This window comes from Trachypithecus francoisi, unplaced genomic scaffold (assembly GCF_009764315.1).
Source record: "Trachypithecus francoisi isolate TF-2019V2 unplaced genomic scaffold, Tfra_2.0 Lachesis_group5, whole genome shotgun sequence".
NCBI lineage: Eukaryota > Metazoa > Chordata > Mammalia > Primates > Cercopithecidae > Trachypithecus > Trachypithecus francoisi.
This window is the reverse complement of record NW_022681470.1, coordinates 92,374,565-92,396,429: the sequence shown is the minus strand read 5'-3', so window position 1 is coordinate 92,396,429 and position 21,865 is coordinate 92,374,565.

Genomic DNA, 21,865 nt, shown 5'->3' with positions numbered 1-21,865 from the left:
AAGGGTGGTGGCTCACACTTGTAATCCCAGCACTTTGGGAGGCCAAGGCTGGAGCATTGCTTGAGCCCAGGGGTTCAAGACCAGTCTGGGAACATAATGAGATCCCATCTCTACAAAAGAAATGAAAACATTACCCAGGTGTGATGGCACATACCTGTAGTCCAGCTACTCCACAGCCATGATCATACCACTGCACTCCAGACTGGAACAGAAACTCTGTCTCTAAAAAAAGAAACCAACCCACTAAACAAACAAACAAAAAATGAGCAACCTCTTTCATAAGGGGTACATATTAAAATAAGATGTTGTTTACCAATCAGTATCAAATTTGCAAAGCATTAGAAAAATAAAACTATCTAATGTGGGCAAGAAGTGTTCCATGAAATAGAAACTCTCATTGAATAAAGTAGAAACTGATTTTTACTCTTTGGGGGACAATTTGGCAGCATGAATAAAGAGCCTTACAGTGGACGTATCTTTTGCTTCAATAATTCCTCAGAGATGTTTATTGCAGCATCATTACTTATACTAATACAAAATTGGAAAAATTTTTGATAATATAAAATAATCGAATTACAGCCTAACTGTATTCTGGAATATTACCAGCTATGCCAGTTTTGTAAAACAAAACAAAGAACACAAACATATTCTTACATCCCCACACACACCCTACACACATACACATAAGATTGTTAGGCAACATGCCAACATGATAACAGTATTATTTCTGGGTTATGGAATGATAAGAGATTTATATAGTCTTCTTTATACTTCTCCATTTGTTTTCCTCCAGGTTTTCTGCGATAACCTGTATTAGTCCAATAATAAAAACATCGAATTTTTAAATTATTTTAATTTTAAGAGAGGACAGCAGGGACCCAGTAGGATTATCTGGTGGAGATGGGAAAGGGTAAAGACTATTTCATTCCAGCTGTAATACATAAAGTGGGAGGGAGAAGGACCCAGATGTTCTGATTACCACTTTTTCATGTACTTGGATGAGTTTCACAGGAGGCTTTTAGGGAGTCCTGCCCAAGGACTTGCACACATAGTGACCTTTCTCACTGCATTTTCAGAGGAAAGTTGCAAGGAGCCACCATAGCCTGTAGCTCTTTGCTGGCAGGCTGGGCTCCCTGCCTGGTGGTTTTTGAGAAGCACAACAGCTGCAGGGAGAGCTCAGCATGTGTGCCAAACTATTCTGATACCTCACTAATCCTCACAGCTGGAGAGCACACAGCAGTCAGACTGGAGACATTAGAGATTCTCAACCAAGATCACAATGATTCCAAAAGTGGGAGAGACTGCCTTTTTGAAAAGTGGGTTAGGATTAGGGATAGAAGTGGGAGGCGAGAAGCTATGCTGCTGGGTAGGGTGAAGGGTGAGGTTGAAATTGGAAGTCCTAAAGTGAGTATGTGTGGTGAAATAATGAAGATTGAGGAAGAAAGATTAAATGGAGTGGACTCATGTAAAAATGACATTGGATGAAGGTGAAGCTCTAATCAATCTGTGTCAGTCTTGGCTTTTACGGATAGGAGAGGAAGAGTTCCTTGGCAGCCCAGGGCTTTCCTAATTCGTGTTAACTACAGGCCTACATGATGGTGTTAGTGGTGGGAAACAGAAAGAGGTCTGCCAAGAACCAGGTATCTGAGCAGAGCTGAGTAAATGGTGGATATTGAGGCTTGGGTAAAAAGATGGACAGTGAATAAAGAGAGCTTCCTATTGCTAAGTAGATACACCAAGCTAGGTAGGACAGGCTAACACAGACCAAAAGGAGCACATAAATCAGAGTCCATGGGGTTTAGAGGGTGAAGGCCAGCCCGTGAGCCCAGGAAACAGAGGGGCATGGCTGAGGAGTGACTGAAAAGCTGAGCATTGACACGTGGGAACCCCAGCAGAGTGTGAGCAGCAGATGTAGGGAGTGCCCTGCTAGAAAATGGGGAGCACCCTCCAGGCTGTCATCGTCTAGATAGGAGCTCGTAGATTTTAGAGTTCTAAGATTGCTCAGAGATGACCTAATTTAATCTCGCCTTTTTTTTCCAGAAAAGAAAATGGAAGCCCAAAGCCATGACCATAATTCTTCCATCCTCTTTGAGACTCTTCTAGTCTAGCAACATGACTCTCTGCTCCTTTTTGGTATATAGAAAATTGACATATAGGGATTTGGTCACATCTAAAATTCTGGCACCTGACTCAGTTCTCCTATATCTTGTGGATCCTGCCATCATCTTGGATGGCTTTCAGGATCAGTGTTAATGGCTGTTCAATGTTCAAGCTTTTTTGTCCTTTGTCTAATGTTCAATTTCTTTTACTTTTACTCTATGTCATTCACTTACTCTTAATGCCGTATCATGGAGTTTGTCATCAACTGATTCTTCAAGCCCGATATCCCTGGCTATGACTTCCTTCCCTATCAACTCTTACCCTCTCTACATCTGTTCTCTCTCACTAAAATCAACATACCCTTCACTCCTCCAATTTCTCCAATCTATCGGTCTATATCTATGATCCATCACTTCTCTTATTAATACCCCCAAATCCATTATTCCTTTATAAACTTCAACCCTAGAGCAGTGCATCTGTCCTCCTTTTCTGACCCTGTATCTGTGTTGGCGAGGACTGCTGGACAGTTACCCAACCATGGAATTTAATACCAGTACAAATTCATAATCTCTTCCCTCTGCTTGATTTCCTGTGATCCTGTGTGTTTCTGAGAGGCATCAACTCCTCCCCTTTCCTCCATAGCAACTACTATAAACTTTCACCACTTGCTTCAAGTGTTCCCCTCCACAACTCTTCTCATTTGTTTTATGAAAATAGAAAAGATGAAGTTATAACTCATATTTAAGGCTCACCCCCACCCCTAAGGTTCTCTGTGAATCTCTCCACCTTACTTTTGTCCTCAGGTCTCAGTAAGAACTTGTGTTATGAATTGTCATTTTGTCTCCTGTATCTTTATCCCCTCCCTTGCTACCATCTCTTTCCTCTGACATATTTATGCATCTCTTCCATTTACAAAACACGAAACCTACCTAACCTCTGGTGCCCCTTCAAAACCAAGCTCCTTGAAAGAATATTCTACATTTTTACCTCCACTGCTCGTTTTTCTTCAGTATGTTTCAGTCTGGATTTCTTCCCCACTGTATTTCTGAACTGCCTGGGCAGTGGTCTCCAGTGGCTGCCATTCTGTCAGGTCCAGTGGATATATTTTGGTGACCATTGGACTCTTTTGAGATACTTGACACCATTGATCACAACCCTTAAACCCTGCCATGGCTTTTGTGACATAACCTTTTATATTGATAAAATGGAGGAATGAATGTAATATTTAGGGAGCATGGGAAAAGTGATAATTAGGTTGAATCTTTAAAAAATAGTTAGGGTTTAATCATTATTTTGGGGAATTTAAGGCATTCTTGGAAAAGGAATCTGCTTGTGCAAAGGCTAGGAAGTCTGGGATAAAAAAAGTTAGGGAAGAAAAATATTTGTAGAATTCAAAAATATAGTTTACTGGGAAGGCAGTGGAAGAGGATATCTACCGAGGTCAGATTATCGAGAGTCTCATAAATGATTTTGAGGAGTTAGGATTGGGTCAGGAAAGGCATCTTGAAGACAGTGAATTCTTTAAAGTTTTTTTTTTTTTATTTCAATAGCTTTTGGAGTATAAGTGGTTTTAGTTACATGGATGAATTGTATAGTGCTGAAGTTTGAGATTTCAGTGCAGCTGTCAGCTGAGTATTGTACATTGTACCCATTGTACCCTTTGCTTGCCCCTGCTTCTGAGTCTCCAGTGTCCATGATACCACTCTGAATGCCCTTGTGTACCCATAGCTTAGCTCCCATTTGTTAAGTGAGAACATGCAGTATTTGGTGTTCCATTTCTGAGTCACTTCATTTTGAATAGTGGCCTTCAGCTCCATCCAAGTTACTGTAAAAGACGTTATTTTGTTCTGTTTTATGGCCGAGTAGTACTCCATGGTGTATATATACCACATAAGTAAGTAAATTCGTATAGTAATGGAGACTAAAGAATTCAGAACAATTTTCCTACTGAGAATATTAAATATTTAGAAAATATAAAATATAATATTTAGAAAATATAAAAAAGCAATTAAGATAGGAATTAGCAGGCCAACATCTAGGAGAAGATGAAAATCCAGTGAGACATACCTTTCACTCAAAGTTGTATTTGCCCTGAGAGCCATTTCCAGTCTTCCAAACTAAGCTGTATTTTTGGTGATGACGTGGGGCTAAGGTGACAAAAATAAAAACCCAAGACGTGCCAAAGGTGAGGCTCTGATAAAACATGTCCACTTTAAACCAGAATCTCAAAGGGCTACACCCTTAGGTATAGATCGAAGCAACAAATATATTCAAATCTATGAATTCCTAATGACAAAAACGATGGCAGTAAAGCAAAGTAAATTGGTCACTTGGAGGATGCTAGAGAACCAGTTAATTCATTTATTTTTTTGAAAATTGGTAAATAAAGGAAATAATCATATATGTATTCTGTCTTTCCTATATAAACTGCACTACTGGGTAACTAATAAAGATGAAGGGGTGTTTATCCTTATAGGTGTATTCCATCTAACAAATCAATATATGATATAATTGGGATATCAATACTATATGACTTCCAGTGAGCTAATAGATATAGACATTGACCATAAATGAGCATAGAGAGACTACTATACACTCTACACAACACTATGAAGTTATCGTACTAAAAGGATATCATTAAACTGTAATCATCAAAATGCAGACTACAGGGACTCTATAAGACAATCAGGTTTCTTTAACAAATGAATTGCCCGAAAAAAATTATATTTATATTTTTATATACGTATGTGTATGTATATACATATACATACACATGTAAAAATCAGACACACAGAGAAAGAGAGAGGGAGAGAGAATGAGCAATATGGAGGGTGAACCTACAGATAAAAGGATTAAAACGATATAATCTGATCATAATGTGTACACCTTATAAATACTGGTTTAAACAAACCCATTGTTTTTAAGAAGGAAATCACATTTGTGAGACAATTAGAATTTTATACATGGGCTATTTGGTGATTTGAGAAATTACAGTTAATATTTTGTATGATAACAATATTGTGGTTATGTTACAAATAAAGAATTCTTCCTTATCTTGTAAAGATATGTATTGAAAGAACCACAGAACTTTTTAGAAAAACGATTAGAGAAAAAACAACAAATTACTTTCTTTTTTTTTTTTTTGAGACGGAGTCTCACCCTGTCGCCCAGGCTGGAGTACAGTGGCATGATCTCGGCTCACTGCAACCTCTGCCTCCTGGGTTCAAGTGATTCTCCCTCCTCGACCTCCCGAGTAGCTGGGACTACAGGCACCCACCACCACACCCAGCTATTTTTTGTATTTTTAATAGAGACGGAATTTCACCATATTGGCCAGGCTGGTGTTGATCTCCTGACCTTGTGATCTGCCGCCCAAAGTGCTGGGATTACAGGCGTGAGCCACCGCACCCGTCTGAAAATATCTACATTAATTAGGATAATGTTATCTGTTGTAACAAGCAAATCCCCACATATCAGTGCCTTAACCACCATAAATGTATTCCATAATCACCTAACAGCACACACATAGCATGCACGCAGCCCTTCCCTGCTATTTATTCAGGTACTGGGGCAGACAAAGACTCTCTATTTTCAGCACATTGCTTCCGAGGTGGCCCTAAGAGTCATCTTTCCAGCCAGCCAAAAATGGAAAACCACAAAAGTGAGGTTTGGCGGTGGAGAGCAGGAGATGTGTAATTAAAATATTTAGGGTTCCCAACCAGGCAGGGTGGCTCACACCTGTAATCCCAGCACTTTGGGAGGCTGAGGTGGGAAGATCACTTGAGCCCAGGAGTTCAAGACCAGCCTGGGCAACAAAGCGAGACCCCATCTCTATAAAAAATAAAAATAAAAATAAAATTAAAACCTGAAAATATTTAGGATTCTTATACCCTCTGGGAGGGAGCAGTGAATGTACTTAACATTAGACAACAACATTGGACAAGTTTGGCCAGGCGCGGTGGCTCATGCTTGTAATCCCAGCGCTGTGGGAGGCTGAGGTGGGCAGATCATGAGGTCAGGAGATCGAGACCATCCTGGCTAACACGGTGAAACCCTGTCTCTACTAAAAATACAAAAAAATTAGCCGGACGTGGTGGCGGGTGCCTGTAGTCCCAGCTACTCGGGAGGCTGAGGCAGGAGAATGGTGTGAACTTGCGAGGCGGAGCTTGCAGTGAGCAGAGATCGTGCCACTGCAGTCTAGCCTGGGCGACAGAGCAAGACTCCGTATCAAAAAACAAACAAACAAATAAACAGAACAAGAATGCAAATTGTCATTTTGAGGTCAACTCATTACAAGACAGAAACTGTGTATATAATTTCTAAATTAATAGAGGACATAAAAAGAAATGAAACAATTTGTTAAAAATTCAAAAGAAGAAAAAAGAAACATAAAAAAACAAGATGGTGGATTGAAACTAATATATTATCAGAAAGTGATTTCCGAGCTTATGAGCATCTAGGAGTTGTAGGATATATGGAATCATTTCTTTTGCTTGGCCACTGTCTTGGAAGTTGAGTTGCCCTTTTCATCCTGAAGGTCACTCTTACAGCCTAACTTCACTTGTGTGTCCCCAGTCTGAGCCAGCCAAAGGCATTCCTTGGCTAGTCCAGTTCCTCTTGGGTTAGAGAAAGAGCCCACTGAAAGGTATAAAGCAGAGGTCACAAATGAGTGGTCTGTAGGCTTGTTTGGTTTGGTCTACATAGTGTTTTAAATTGGAATTAGGGTCAATATTTGCAAATGGAGAGATTTCATACCCAATCTCAAAAATCCCAATATTGGAAGACTGGTCAACATGGAGTTCATGTTACACATGACTACAACCTGTTGGACTTTGTAATAACTGCTCCCTTTGGAACATAGCATGTTCTCTGTGTTCCTTAGTTTCTTTCATGTTCCATTGTGTATGATATGCCTGTCCCTGTAGGCCTTTGAGTTTGAGACCCTAGAGCAACCTCATAGAGCAAATTTTCTAGGGCTCTCAGACATTTACCCCTAGTTCTCTCTTTCTCACATGAATGGGCATTATGTATTGTGGGTTAGTAATAATCATAGCTTCAGTACTGGGCAGGCATTATATATACATCTCATGTATTAGTTGTGAGAACACAGTGAGAATAGATTTCAGGTATTAAACCTATTTCACCCATGAGGAAACTGAGCCTTGAAGAAGTTAAGGAACTTTCCCATAATCACACACACAGTAAGTGGTGGAACTGAAATTTAAACCCAGGTCTCTCTATGCATGTGGAATAAATTTCAATCTTCTGCCCACAGTTAAAGGGACACTGCATAATCTGGCTCTAGCCTTTTTCCTCAAACCTTATTTCATGCCTCTCTTTCTGGGTGTTCCCTGGTTCTGCACAAGATTATCTCCTTGTCATGTTTCTGCTTAAATCCCATCTCCCAGAGAGACCTGCGATCATTCCAAATTCGCTCTCTCTTCCTCCTCCTTCTTCTGTCCAAGTGGTATGCTGGAGCTGGCTTGTACTGGCTCACATTGGCTAATGAGAGCAATATGGTAAATTTTATGGAATTTGGCAAACCAACTGAAGTCACATCGGTAGCTTGAAATTGGTTATGATGGGAGTATTTACACCATGAAAATCAGCAAACATTTCAATTTTGTGTTCTCCCCCAACCCTTTTTGTTTGCTTCATATCACTTATCACAATTTGAGATCATGTGTTTAGCTTTTTGTTTTCAGATGACAATACCTTCCGGGGGTTTTGTGATAATTAAATGGTTTATATCTATAAAGTTCTTACAATATTATTTGACATATGGCAGACACTCATTAAATGTTAGTTATTATATTTAATTTCACAAATGTAGAGTCTATGTGTATTTTATTCATTGTCCAGTGGTTTGCCAAAGTCAACTTGTACTGGGTCACAAGGGCCGATTGTATACATGTCTTCCCAGTTCTGCATTCACTGATATTGACTGTGGTGGGGGTATTTACACCATGGTAATTGGTAAATGCTTTAAATTAGGATTTAAAAATTTCTGTTCTGGGAGATCAGGGTCCAGCATGCCATTATCTAGTAGAGTGCCTAGCATTGAGTAGCCACCCCATAAATATTTGTTGAAATTAATAAATGCATGACATTGGCTGGGCACAGGGGTTCACGCCTGTAATGCCAGCACTTTGGGAGGCTGAGGCAGGTGGATCATCTGAGGTCAGGAGTTCGAGACCAGCCTAGCCAACATGGTGAAACCCTGTCTCTACTAAAGATACAAAAATTAGCCATGTGTAGTGGTGGGCGCCTGTAGTCCCAGCTGCTCAGGAGGCTGAGGCAGGAGAATTGCTTGAACCCAGGAGGCAGAGGTTGCAGTGAGCCGAGATTGCGCCATTGCACTCCAGCCTGGGTGACAGAGCGAGACTCCGGCTCAAAAAAATAAATAAATAAAAATAAATGAATAAATATGTGACATTAAAGTCCATGTGTTTAACCATTTCATTAGGGTCTTTTCAGCCATGCCTTTAACTGAGTAGGACTGAATGCAGAATTCCTTAACATAGAAGACCCTTTCTATAGACATCCCTGGGATGTTAGCACACATTACCTGGCTGCTCTCCAGAAGCAAACCTTAGCATTCTTCCCCTCCAGTTCTGGTTTCTTGGAAACATTTGACAAAGAGGAAGAGAGATGAGAAGTAAAAAGGCTGTCATAGGTGACGCATCCTGATGACTGGGCTTGTTTCAAGTTCTCAGAGTCGGCACCCAGTATCTCTGTGTGAGCCTGCCATTGGGCTGCTATTTGGATTTTGCAGCCTTGAGGTTTCTGTGAGGATGCCAAGGTGGATGAGGAAAGGTCAGCAGACCCAGTGTGCATACTAGACTAATGAGAAAATGTGTGGAATTGAAGGGAGATGTTTGAGAAGCTGTGGCAGAGCCCCTGGTTGTGTGGGGGTCCCCGAGAAAGTAGGAATGGGGCACAGAAAAGGAGGATAAGAAGTAGGCAGGCTGTTGTTGAAGAGGGTGCTATTATCAGATTATAAGGCCCTTTAGGGGAAGGTTCACGTGTGGCACTCTCTGTATTAGAAGCAGGTGTGAGATCATGTGTCAACGTAGCTGTCACTTCCCTTCTTTCAATCTCCTTTATTCTGTAAAATGATAGTGAAGCTTGATGCTCCCCTGGAGGGTATGTGTTGGAGAAAGATGGGGATAGAGAAGGGAAGGTATCTTTGTCATTATACTTATTAGTACAAGTATAAGACAGTAGCTTTACCACAAAATGTCATTCTTGCTTGCACCTTCCAACAGCAGTACATGCTTTTACTATATTTACCTTTTTTCCCCCCTTCAGACAGTATTGCTTTGTTGCCCAGTCTGGAGTGCAATGGTGCGATCTCGGGTCACTGCAACCTCTGCCTCCCGGGTTCAAGCATTTCTCCCACCTCAGCCTCCCAAATAGCTGGGATTACAGGCACATGCCACCATGCCTGGCTAATTTTTGTATTTTTAGTGGAGATTGGGTTTCAACGTGTTGGCCAGGTTGGTCTTGAACTCCTGACCTCAAGTGATCTGGTCATCTTGGCCTCTTGAAGTGCTGGGATTACAGGCATGAGCCCCCGTGCCCTGCCTACAATGTTTACTTGATCTTCCTACTTGATCTTGTGATGTAATTATGGTGGGCAGGAAATATTTACTTTAAAAAGTTTTAATTTTATGTAAGTAATATGGTATTGTAGTTTTAAAATCGTTAAGTATAAAATATATGCAGTGAAAAATCTACTTCTGTCTTCTGTCCTCTATCCATCCATTTTCTTTTCCCCAGTAGGTAACCTCTATTGTTCTTATCTTTTCAAACATTTTATTTATTTATTTATTTATTTATTTATTTATTTATTTTTGAGGTGGAGTCTCACTCTGTCACCCAGGCTGCAGTGCAGTGGTATGATCTCGGCTCACTGCAGCCTCTGCCTCCTGGATTCAAGTGATTCTCCTGCCTCAGCCTCCCGAGTAGCTGAGAGTACAGGTGTGCACAACCATGCCTGGCTAATTTTTTTTTTTTTTCTGTATTTTTAGTAGAGATGGGATTTCACTATGTTGACCAGGCTGGTCTCGAACTTCTGACCTCAAGTCATCTGCCCACCTTGGCCTCCCAAAGTGCTGGGATTACAGGTGTGAACCACTGTGCCCGGCCCTTTTCAAGCATTTTAGTACTTAATCAGGTCAACACGAATCTATATATGTATTTTTCCCCTTCTTAAACAAATAGTAAAATCCCACACATACTCTTCTGCTCCCACTTTTTTCTCTTAATCCCACTTTTCTTCTGTTAAGACAAACTTGAGAGGTAATTCCACTTCAGTACATAATGAGCTCCTGCTTTCTTTTTGACAGTGAATAGTATTCCATTGCATGGATATACCATTGTTTGTTTAATTAGCACACCAATGGTGGACATTTAGGCGCTTCTGATATTTTTCTTTTGAAATAATGGTGCATCAAATTTCCTTGTAATTTTGCACCTGTACCAGTGTATCTGTATTGTCTGTTTCATAGATGGGGCAGCTGGGGCTCGAGGTGATGAAATGACATGTCTAAGATCACAGACGGTCATTAAAGCAAGTTCTACAGCCCAGCCACTGTGAGATTTTCTCTCCAGTACAGCATGGAGCCTGGATTTTAGTTCAGCAGCCCTTGTTGCATGTTGCCATATGCCAGACGCTGTCTAGGAGACAGCACTGTAGAGCGTGACAGGGCCTGGTCCCTGCCCTGGGGCAGCTTACATTCCAGGATAATTTGCACACGATGCAGTCAGTGCTATGATAAAGCTAGCACAGAGGAAAGGCAGTTGACCCTGCCTATGGGGTCAAGATGAGCTTCTGGGCCAGCGTGGTGGCTCAGCCTGTAATCCCAGCATTTTGGGAGGCCAAGGAGGGCGGATCATGAGGTCAGGAGATCAAGACCATCCTGGCTAACACAGTGAAACTCTGTCTCTACTAAAAAAAAAAAAAAAAAAAAAATTAGCTGGGCGTGACGGCAGGTGCCTGTAGTCCCAGCTGCTCAGGAGACTGAGGCAGGAGGGTGGCGTGAACCCAGGAGGCTGAGTTTTCAGTGAGCCGAGATCGCGCCACTGCACTCCAGCCTGGGCGACAGAGCGAGACTCCATCTCAAAAAAAAAAAAAAAAAAAAAAAAAAAAAATTGATGATCTTCTGAGCAAAATCCTAAAGGATTAGGAGGAGTTAGCCTAAGAAGAGGGCAGGCAAGGCCTGTCAGTCAGACTGATGAGCAGGCATCCAAAGCACAGAGGCACAAGCGATTTGGTACCACCAGGTTGTCAGGTGGGTGTTGGGAAGTGGCTGCAGAAGTGTCTCTGTGAGTGTCGTGTGCGTGGGGTCCAGTGATGAGCTCCTGGATCCCATGTTGTAGGGAGCTTGGACTTGGCTCTTTAGGTCTTATCTGAAGTCCATGGAATTTCTAAGAAAATGTTAACTTTTGTGTCTTACTTTTAATGATGATATAAAAAACAAACAAGATAATCACGGTTTGGATCATCTGGGTGGCACTTTATAACCTATATTGCCAAATGATTTCAGTGTCTGCATTCGTCTTTGTGTTTGTGATGAGTTGGCACCAAGTAGTGCTGCTTTAATTGTCTCAGCTAATGAGAAAAGAACAGAGAAGGACTTAATAAGTAAATGATGCGTTTGCGCCTGGAGGAGGCCAAATGTCCTCCCAGCAGGCTGAATGAACAAAGGGTGAGCAGAAGTTCCAATAGAGAAAAGTGGGAGAAGTGAGTCATTGCACAGCGTGCCAAACGCCAGAGACCCTGAGCTGGAACTCTCCATTCCATGATCACATTTTGTGCAGCAATTAGTTTCAGCAAACATCATCTGTCACAATAAATTAATGTTTTTATTTTAAAATGCATTGGCTTTATAGTTTTGTTTCTATTTAATTGGTAAATTACCATTGCTTTTATAGTTTTATGTGCCATAAATATATATTTATACCTAGTTTTATGTCTATATCTATTTAAATGACATTATAGTACATATAAATTATTATCTCTGGAGGGATAGAGAGATTTTTTTTTCCCTTTCAGGGGAGTCATTGAAGAGTTTTAAGTTACATGATCAGATTGGCGATTTAAACAGAGCACCCTAGCGACACGGAGCATGGATCGGAAAGGGAAAAGATTAGACTGTCTATAGGGCCTACACTAGGTCAGTGTAGAGTTGTCCAGGAGAAAACAGATTTGAGAAATGTTTAGGAGGTGAAACGGATTGGATCTGGCAACCTACCGGGTGTAGGAGGTGAGCGAGAAGACAGCATGGGCTGACACCCTGGTTTCTGCTTGGGTATAATTGGATGTATTGTGGTGTCATTAACTAAAGCAAGGAACAGAAAGAAAAGGAGAGTGGAAGGCAGGGTTCCATTTTGGACATGCTAAGTTTGAGATGCCTATGGGACATCTAGGAAGAAATGCTCATTGGGTATTTGGACCCATGACCTTGAAGCTTGAGCCAGAGGTCAGGGCAAGTCATAAAGATCTAGGAGCAGTCAGCATTTAGGTGGTGGTTAAGGCATGGAGAGAAGCCTAAACGGAAACCCTCTAGGAAGGATGTGTAAAATACACAGAGCTGTGGACCAGTGTTCTGGAGAACCCCAAAGGTGGGGTGCAGAGGAATGCCCAGAAATGAGTTTGAAAAGCAACAGTCTTAGGAAAGAGAGAACTGGGAAGGGATGGATATTGGCAGCTAATGGAACAAAGGGCTGTCCACGATGTCACAACCAGAGGACAAAACAAGATAAGGACAAAAATGTGGTCACTGGATTTAGTACTATGAAAGTCATGGAAAAAACATGGCACCACTCTCCTTCCTAGACCCCCAGCACAACCTTGGAATCCTTCTTGACCATGTGCTTCCTAGTTGTGTCCCAGTCAATTCACTGGAGTTGGCACAAGAGCTAACACCTGCTTGACTTTCCTTGTTTGGTACAGGTGGAGGGGTTACTTCACTGGGTCAGGAACAACCCATTCTTGAGATTAGAAATTAGGACTGGAGGAAGGAAAGGAAGCCCTAGTAGGAAGTGCAGTAGACTTTGTTTTTTGTTTGGTTTTGTTTTTGTTTGTTTGTTTGTTTGTTTTGTTTTGTTTGAGATGGAGTTTTGCTCTGTCGCCTAGGCTGGCGTGCAGTGGCACGATCTTGGCTCACTGCAACCTCCGCCTCCTGGGTTGCAAGCCATTCTCCTGCCTTGGCCTCCCAAGTAGCTGAGATTACAGGCATGTGCCACCATGCCTGGATAAATTTTGTATTTTCAGTAGAGGTGGGGTTTCACCATGTTGCTCAGGCTGGTCTCGAACTCCTGACCTCAGATGATCCATCCTCCTTGGCCTCCCAAAGTGCTGGGATTACAGGTGTGAGCCACCACACCTGGCTGAGGAAGTGCAGTAGACTTTGGAGAGGAAGGGAGTGGGATGTGGGTGGGAGAAGATTTAGAATAGACGCTGAGAGCTGACCCAGCACTAGCAAAAGGCTTGTGAGGGCCAGATGAGGTTGGAGAGGGAGGGGTTTATGGTAGCAACAAGTCTTGCAGTTGTGAGATTTTCTCCATCAGTTCACAGCATGTTGATGGTAGGAAAAGTGAGTGTGATTGACACTCAGGGGTTCATACATAGGTTTTGCTTTTCCTGATGACCAGGAACAATTCTCCTCAAGGGCCTTTGAACCTGCAACTGAAAAATAAATGGATATACTGGATGATATCCCTGGCTCCATTGCTAAGTCCTGGCAGTGGTCCATGGTGTCTGAGCTGTGTGGGTCTCATGGCATAAAGATGCCCAAAGATCCAGTCTCACCTGTTGCTTGCTTTCTTCTGGCGGAACCCTCCAGGTATTTATGGCGGTGGTCACTCAGTTTTCCCCGGGGGTTGCCCTGCCTGGTCTGAGCCTCTGAAATGTTTGGGATAAAACAATGAAATAATTACAGTCAGTAATTAGCTACAGTATTAAAATTTCAAATGAAATTACAGCTTTCAGCCCAAGCAGCCAGAGGGGAGATAATCTTTTGGAGGATAGTTGGGCAATATATATCCAAAGCCATTACAATGTTGTGTTTTTTTGTTTTTTGTTTTTTTTTGTGATGGTGTCTCATTCTGTCACTCAGGCTGGAGTGCATTGGTGCAATCATGGCTTATTGCAGCCTCAATTCCCAGGCTCAAGTGATCCTCCCACCTCAGCCTCCAGAGTAGCTGGGAAAATGTCATAATTTTTGACCCAGTAATTTCACTCCTGAGAATTTATTTCAAGGAATTAAATTCCTTGAAATAAAAGTCATTTATTTTTTCAACGCTAAATGAAGTAATTGATGGCTAGCCTGGCGATTGGAATGTTTTCTTCCCCCTTTTCCTGAAAATCTTCTTAAGGACTCTGTCCCCTTTTTGCTTCCCCTTTCTTCACTCATCCCTATTTCCTTCCTCCATCCTCACCTGGCAGTCACATGAATTTAAAATATCTTTTCAATACTGTGTTAGTGAGGTGGTCCTTGTTCCTAATTTTAAAACAAGAGAGGCCAAATTATAAGTAGCAAATGAGCAGAAAAATGTTCGGTTGCCCTCACCAGCTATTTGAAGACATACCAAAGAGGACAGTAATAACATAACAGTACTCTTATTGGTAAAAGTGGCCAAAGGTGGAGAAAGGCCACAGCGGCTGAGGTTCCAAGAGGACTTGTCTTTTGCTATTGGCATCAGAGGCCAGCACTTGAGCAGAAACTGTAGAGCTAGACTGCTTAGGTCTGAACCCTGGCTCTGCTGCTTGCCAGGAATGTGGCCTTGAGCAAGTTATATTAGCTTTCTAGACCTTAATTTCCTCATCTGTAAAATGAGATTAAAGGCCAAGTGTGGTGGCTCACACCTGTAATCCCAACACTTTGGGAGGCTGGGGCAGGAGGATCTCTTGAGGTCAGGAGTTTGAGACCAGTCTGGGCAACATACTGAGATCCCATCCCTACAAAAAAAAAAAAAAAAAAAAAAAACTAAAAAAAAAAAGAGATTTTAATAGCGCAAAGCTGTTATGAGTATTGATTGAGCGAATGTATGCAAAGCACTTAGGACAGCATGGCTCATAGTGAATGGTGTATAAATGTAACTTTTATTTTTTGTTTTTTGAAACAAGGTCTTGCTCTGTCACCCAGGCTGGAGTGCCATGGCATGATCATAGCTCACTGCAGCTTTGAACTCCTGAGCTCAAGTAATCCTTCCACCTCAGCCTCCTGAGTACAGAGTACTCAGGATCTGGGAGTACAGACACACACTACCATCCCCGGCTAGTATTTTATTTTATTTTATTTTATTTTATTTTTTGTAGAAATGGGGTCTTACTATGTTACCTACGCTAGTCTTGCACTACTGGGCTCAAGTGATCCTCCCACCTCAGCCTCCCAAAGTGTTGCTATTATAGGCGTAAGTCACTGTGCCCGGCCTAAATGTGATTTTTTAAAACTGTGATAATCTTTTGGAGGATAGTTGGGCAATATGTATCCAAAGCCGTTACAATGTTGTATTTTTTTTTTTTTTGTGATGGTGTCTCATTCTGTCACTCAGGCTGGAGTGCATTGGTGCAATCATGGCTTATTGCAGCCTCAATTCCCAGGCTCAAGCGATCTTCCCACCTCAGCCCCCAGAGTAGCTGGGAAAATGTCATAATTTTTGACCCAGTAATTTCACTCCTGAGAATTTATTTCAAGGAATTAATATAAGGAAAGAAAAAAAAAGATTATAACCACAGAAGAAAGTTTCAAAACCATTTTTATTTGTAAAGCAAATAACAAGAAACAGCCTAAAAGATCCCCAAAAGGGTAGTGGTTAAATATATATTGAATCAACATGACAGGATATTTGCTATGGTTAAGATGATCAATATTAGCTGGAAATACCTGGTGAAGTGTTTATTAAATAATTAGATGGAAAAAAGTGGCCACAGAATTGTATACGTGTTATGATAGCTTTATACGCACATGTCACCTGGCTTTCTCCATTTGGGAATTACAGATGACTTCTTAAGATTTATTTTTAGGCATTTTAAAGTACATTGGTTTCAGGGCCAGGCATGGTGGCTCACATCTGTAATCCCAGCACTTTGGGAGGCAGGAGGCGGGCGAATCCCTTGAGGTCAGGAGTTTGAGACCAGCCTGGCCAACATGGTAAAACCCCATCTCTACTAAAAATACAAAAAAAAAAAAAAAAAAAAAAAAAAAAATAGCCAGGCGTGGTGATGGGCTCCTGTAATCCCAGCTACTCGAGAGGCTGAGGCATGGGAATTACTTGAACCTGGGAGGCAGAGGTTGCAATGAGCCCAGATTGCGCTACTGCACTCTAGCCTGGGCGACAGAGACACTATCTCAGAAAAAAAAAAAAAAGGTTGATTTCTAAACAACTCTCACAGAGCTGCCCCTCCTGGCTGCTCCCCTACTCCTCCCCATCCCCATCCACCTGCAAGCTCGCTTGCCTTCTGTGCAACATACCGACTTCTGCCACGCTACCTGTGTGATACAGTACAGATGAAAATGTCTTAAGGCAGGTACTCTGCCTCTCAGCACCTGGCAGTGCAGTGTTGGGCACACAGTAAGCATTTAATCAATGTTTATTGGACTGTGTATACAGTCATGTGCTGCATAACAATGTGGTCCGGTAAGATTATAATGGAGCTGAAAAATTCCTGTCACCTGGTGACATTGTAGCTGTTGTAATGTCATAGTGCAACACATTTTTCATGTATTTGTGGTGATGCTGGTGTAAACAAACCTATGGCACTGCCAGTCATATAAAAGTACAGCACATACAGTTGTGTGCAGTATATAATACTTGATAATGATAATAAATGGCTATGTTATTGGCTTATGTATTTACTGTACTATACATTTAAATCATTATTTCAGCGTGTACTCCTTCCACTTATTCAAAAAAATGAACTGTAAAACAGCCTCAGGCAAGTCCTTTCAGAGGTTTTCCAGAAGAAGGTGTTGTTTTCATAGCAGATGAACAGCTCCTTGCATGTTATTGCCCCTGAAGACTTCCCGTGGGACAAGTGGAGGTGGGAGACAGTGACATTGATGATCCTGACCCTGTGTGTAGGCCTACCCTTCTGTGTGCTTGTGTCTTTGTTTGTTTGTTTTGTTTTTTGAGACAGGGTCTCACTCTGTCACCCAGGCTAGAGTGTAGTAGCAATCACAACTTACTGAAGCCTTGACTCCCAGACCCAAGCTATTCTCCAACCTTAGCCTTCTGAGTAGCTGGGACCACAGGCATATGCCACTAGGCCCTGCTAATTTTTAAAAAAATTTTTTGTACAAAAGAGGTCTGCCTGTGTTGTCCATGCTGATCTGGAACTCGTGGGCTCAAGTGATCCTCCCACCTTGGCCTCCCACGGTGCTGGGATTATAGGCATGAGCCACCACTCAGGCCATGTGCTTGGGTCTTTTTTTTTTTTTTTTTGAGATGTCTCGCTCTGTTGCCCAGTCTGGAGTGCAGTGGCACTATCTCCGCTCACTGCAAGCTCCGCCTCCCAGGTTTACACCATTCTGCTGCCTCAGCCTCTGGAGTAGCTGGGACTACCGGCTCCCGCCACTATGCCAGGCTAATTTTTTGTATTTTTTAGTAGAAACGGGGTTTCACCATGTTAGCCAGGATAGTCTCAATCTCCTGACCTCGTGATCTGCCTGCCTCGGCCTCCCAAAGTGCTGGGATTGCAGGCGTGAGCCACCACGCCCAGCCCATGTGTTTGTATCTTAATGTGTGTGCTTGTGTCTTAGCTTTTAACAAAAAAGTTTAAAAAGTAATAAATTTAAAAAAATTTTAAATAGAAAAAAGATTATAGAGTAGGGATAATATCCTTATATATAAGAATATAAAGAAAAATATTTTTGTACATCTGTGCAGTGTATTTGTGTCTTAAACTAAGTGTTATCTCAAAAGAGTCGAAAGGTTAAAAAAAATTAAAGTTTTTAAAGTAAAAAAGTTTGGGAGGCCAAGGCAGGCGGATCACCTGAGGTCAGGAGTTCAAGAAAAGCCTGGTCAACGTGGCAAAACACTGTCTCTACTAAAAATACAAAAAACCAGCCGGGCATGGTGGCATGCGCCTGTAATCCCAGCTACTTGGGAGGCATGGGAATCGCTTGAACCGGGGAGGCGGAGGTTGCAGTGAGGCGAGTGAGCCGAGATCGCGCCATTACACTCCAGTCTGAGCCACAGAGTAAGACTCTGTCTCCAAAAAAAAAAAAAAAGAATAAAAAAAATAAAAATAAAAAAGTAAAAAAGTTACAGTAAGCTAAGGTTAGTCTATTATTGCAGAAAAAAAATATTTTGAATCAATTGAGTGTAGCCTAAGTGTATAGTGTTTACACAGTCTACAGTATACAGTCTGCAGTATACAGTAATATCTTCGGCCTTCACATTCATTCAACACTCACTCACCGACCTATGCAGAGCAACTGCCAGTCCTGCAAGCTCCATTCATGGCAAAATGTGCTCTACAGGTGTACCATTTTCTATTTCTTGTGCTGTATTTTTACTGTATCTTTTCTGTGTTTAGATATACAAGTACTTATCATTGTGTTCCAACTGCCTAGGGTATTTAGCACAGTAACATGCTGTAAGGTTTGTAGCCGAGGAGCAATAGGCCATGTGCAGCCTAAGTGTGTGGCAGCCTGTACCATCTAGGTTTGTGTAAATATACCCTATGATGTTTGTTCAAAGACAAAATTGCCTAACAATGCATTTTTTCAGAATGTATCCCTGTCATTAAGCAATGCATGACTGTATATTTTTATGTGTTTAATTGGGAAGACATCCATGAAATATTGTGTTATGGAGCAGCACGTATAGTATTATCCATGTCTATTGGGGCACAGTCAGGATTGCCTCGGGCAGGGCCTTCAGGAAATATTCCAGAAGAAAGCGTTGTTATAGCAGATCACAGCTCCATGCACGTTATTGCTCCTGAAGACTTTCCCGTGGGACAAGATGTGGAGCACTGAAATCTTACGTATAAAATATGTATGGTGCTTGCATTTTTTTCTTCCCCCGGGTCAGGGTCTTCATTAGGGAATGAAAGGGGGAGGGCGGGGATTGTCCTCACTCTCACCAACAACTCAGGACAGCAAATACTTTGCTTTTGTTTTTGTTTTTAAATCTCCAAGGCGGGCCAGGGACGGTGGCTCACGCCTGTAATCCCAGCACTTTGGGAGGCCCAGGGGGCTAATCACTTGAGGCCAGGAGTTTGAGACCAGCTTGGCCAATAAGGCAAAACCCTGTCTCTACTAAAAATACAAAACTTAGCTAGGCATGGTGGTGGGCGCCTGTAATCTCAGCTATTCAGGAGGCTGCCAGGAGAACTGCTTGAACCTGGAAGCGGAGGTTGCAGTGAACCGAGATCATACCACTGCACTCCAGCCCGGGCCCTGGGCAACAGAGCGAGACTCTATCTCAAAACAAACAAACAAACAAACAAACAAAACCTCCAAGACCTCTTCCACATGCTAATTAAGTGTTCTAGTGACCAGCCACCTTCCGTCTAGCAAGTGTGCTGCATTACCCCGAGAATACCAGCTTTAGGGGGGCACAATATTCATGCACACAAGACAATTAGAGGACAACACAAGATGATATGTAATCAAGTGCCACAATGCACACAAAAAGGAAAATGCCTACTACTATGGTCATAGTAAAAAATCACACAGGGACCGGGCGCAGTGGCTCATGCCTGTCACTTTGGGAGGCTGAGGCGGGTGGATCACGAGGTCAGAAGTTTGAGTCCAGCCTGGCCAACGTAGTGAAACCCCCTCTGTACTAAAAACACAAAAATTAGGAGGGCGAGGCAGGAGAATTGCTCCAACCTGGGAGTCGGAGGTTGCAGTGAGCCAAGATCGTACCACTGCACTCCAGCCCGGACAACAGAACAATATTCTGTCTCAGAAAAAAAAAAAAAGAAAACAAACAAACAACAACAAAAAAAGACCATACAGGGCTGGGTGCGGTGGCTCACGCCTGTAATCCCAGCACTTTGGGAGGCCAAGGTGGGTGGATCACCTGAGGTCAGGAGTTTGAGACCAGCCTGACCAACATAGCGAAACCCCATCTCTACTAAAAATACAAAAATTAGCCTGGCATGGTGGCACAACCCTGCAATCCTAGCTACTTGGGAGGTTGAGGCAGTAGAATCACTTGAACCCGGGAGGTGGAGGTTGCAGTGAGCCGAGATCACGCCACTGCACTCCAGCCTGCAAGACAAAGTGAGATGGTGTCTCAAAATAAATAAATACACACATACATACATACGTACACACATAAATCACTCAGGAATAAATTTTAAAACTTTCCTCTTAACATATATACTCATTTCTAAGGGATTTTTGATTCTCTAGTTGAGTGGTCATGGTGAAATGGAAAGAACATTAAGTGATAATTAGAAAATGTACATTCTACATTTGATTCTTCTCTTGTTTGGTTTTGAACAAGTACCTTCTTTTCTCTGGGCCTGTGAAGTTACGGGACTTGAACTTGATGCTCTCAAAGGTGCCTTCTGATTCCTAACAGTGCAGCCTGGGAGTCTGACTCCCTGACACTCCCAAGGCCCAGTTGTGTGTCTGCACGTGCCTTTGGTACAGTAGAGCTGAGTGCCCAGGAGCAGGGCTGGCAGGTGAGCTGACTCTGCTGTGTGTCGGCCCGGTGTCCACTGTCCCGGAAGAAGGCTGAGCATCCACAGCATTCTATCCCCAGATGAAGCTGACAGTCATAGTCACAGATGGCCAGAGGATGTGATGTCAGCTGGTTGCACCAGAAACAAACAGGCTGCAGAGTGTGTTGCTAGGTTAGACCTGTAAGCCTTTGGTGGATAGTCCATGATTTGCTAAGGGGGTTTGAAATGGGAAGGTTCTCATAAAATGTTTTTATTCTGCAACTCTCTTCCTTTTCTCAGAGGATTCCAATGTGAGCATCACCCCTTCACCTTAGAGTTGGCTGTGGGCTCTCCATCCAGCCTAGGCCAGGGCTCTGAGCTCCTCTGGACCGCCGATACTGACTGTGGCCACCAGAGAGCACTCTTGCCTTGTGGAGACCAACAGTCTTGGGAGTCTGAGGAACTTGGTTCCCATCTTCGCCAGAACATCTGGATTTACTGAAGCCTTTCTTTACTTAAGTAGTTCTCCACTGGGAGCAGTTTCTCCCCTCTCCCCAGGAGACATTTGCCAATGTCTGGAGACAGTTTTGGTTGTCCTAACCGGGTTGGGGAGGGTGCTCCTGGAATCTCCTGAGTAGGGGCCCCAAATGCTGCTAAATGCCCAGGAATGCTCAGGACAGCTGCCCACAACAGAGAATTATGCAACCGAAAATATCAACAGTGCCAAAGTTGAAAAAGTCTGCTCCACTCGAATCTATTGCCTAAACGCGGAGTGCACCACCTGGAAATGTAAGTCCTCTGGGGCTGAGCTTTTGGTCTCTCAGGTTCACCTACTCCAAAGAGAAATTTTAGAAGAGTGACCTCAAGGCATTTCCCATTGCCTGAGATGTGAGGGTCACAGACACCACAAAACACTGAAGAGGCGGTGGGGTCAGGCAGAGGGGCATGTGAGGACCACTGTGAAGGAGAACAATTCTGTCCCAGGGGCTGGTCTCTCTGAACAGGGCACAAACCCCATGACAAAACCATCCAGTTCCTTATGCTGGAGCAGACAACACTAGCCCTTTGTCTCCCAAAACTGGGCAGGGTGATGGGAAAGCCCCTGGGGGCTCGTCCTTCCTGCAGGGCCAG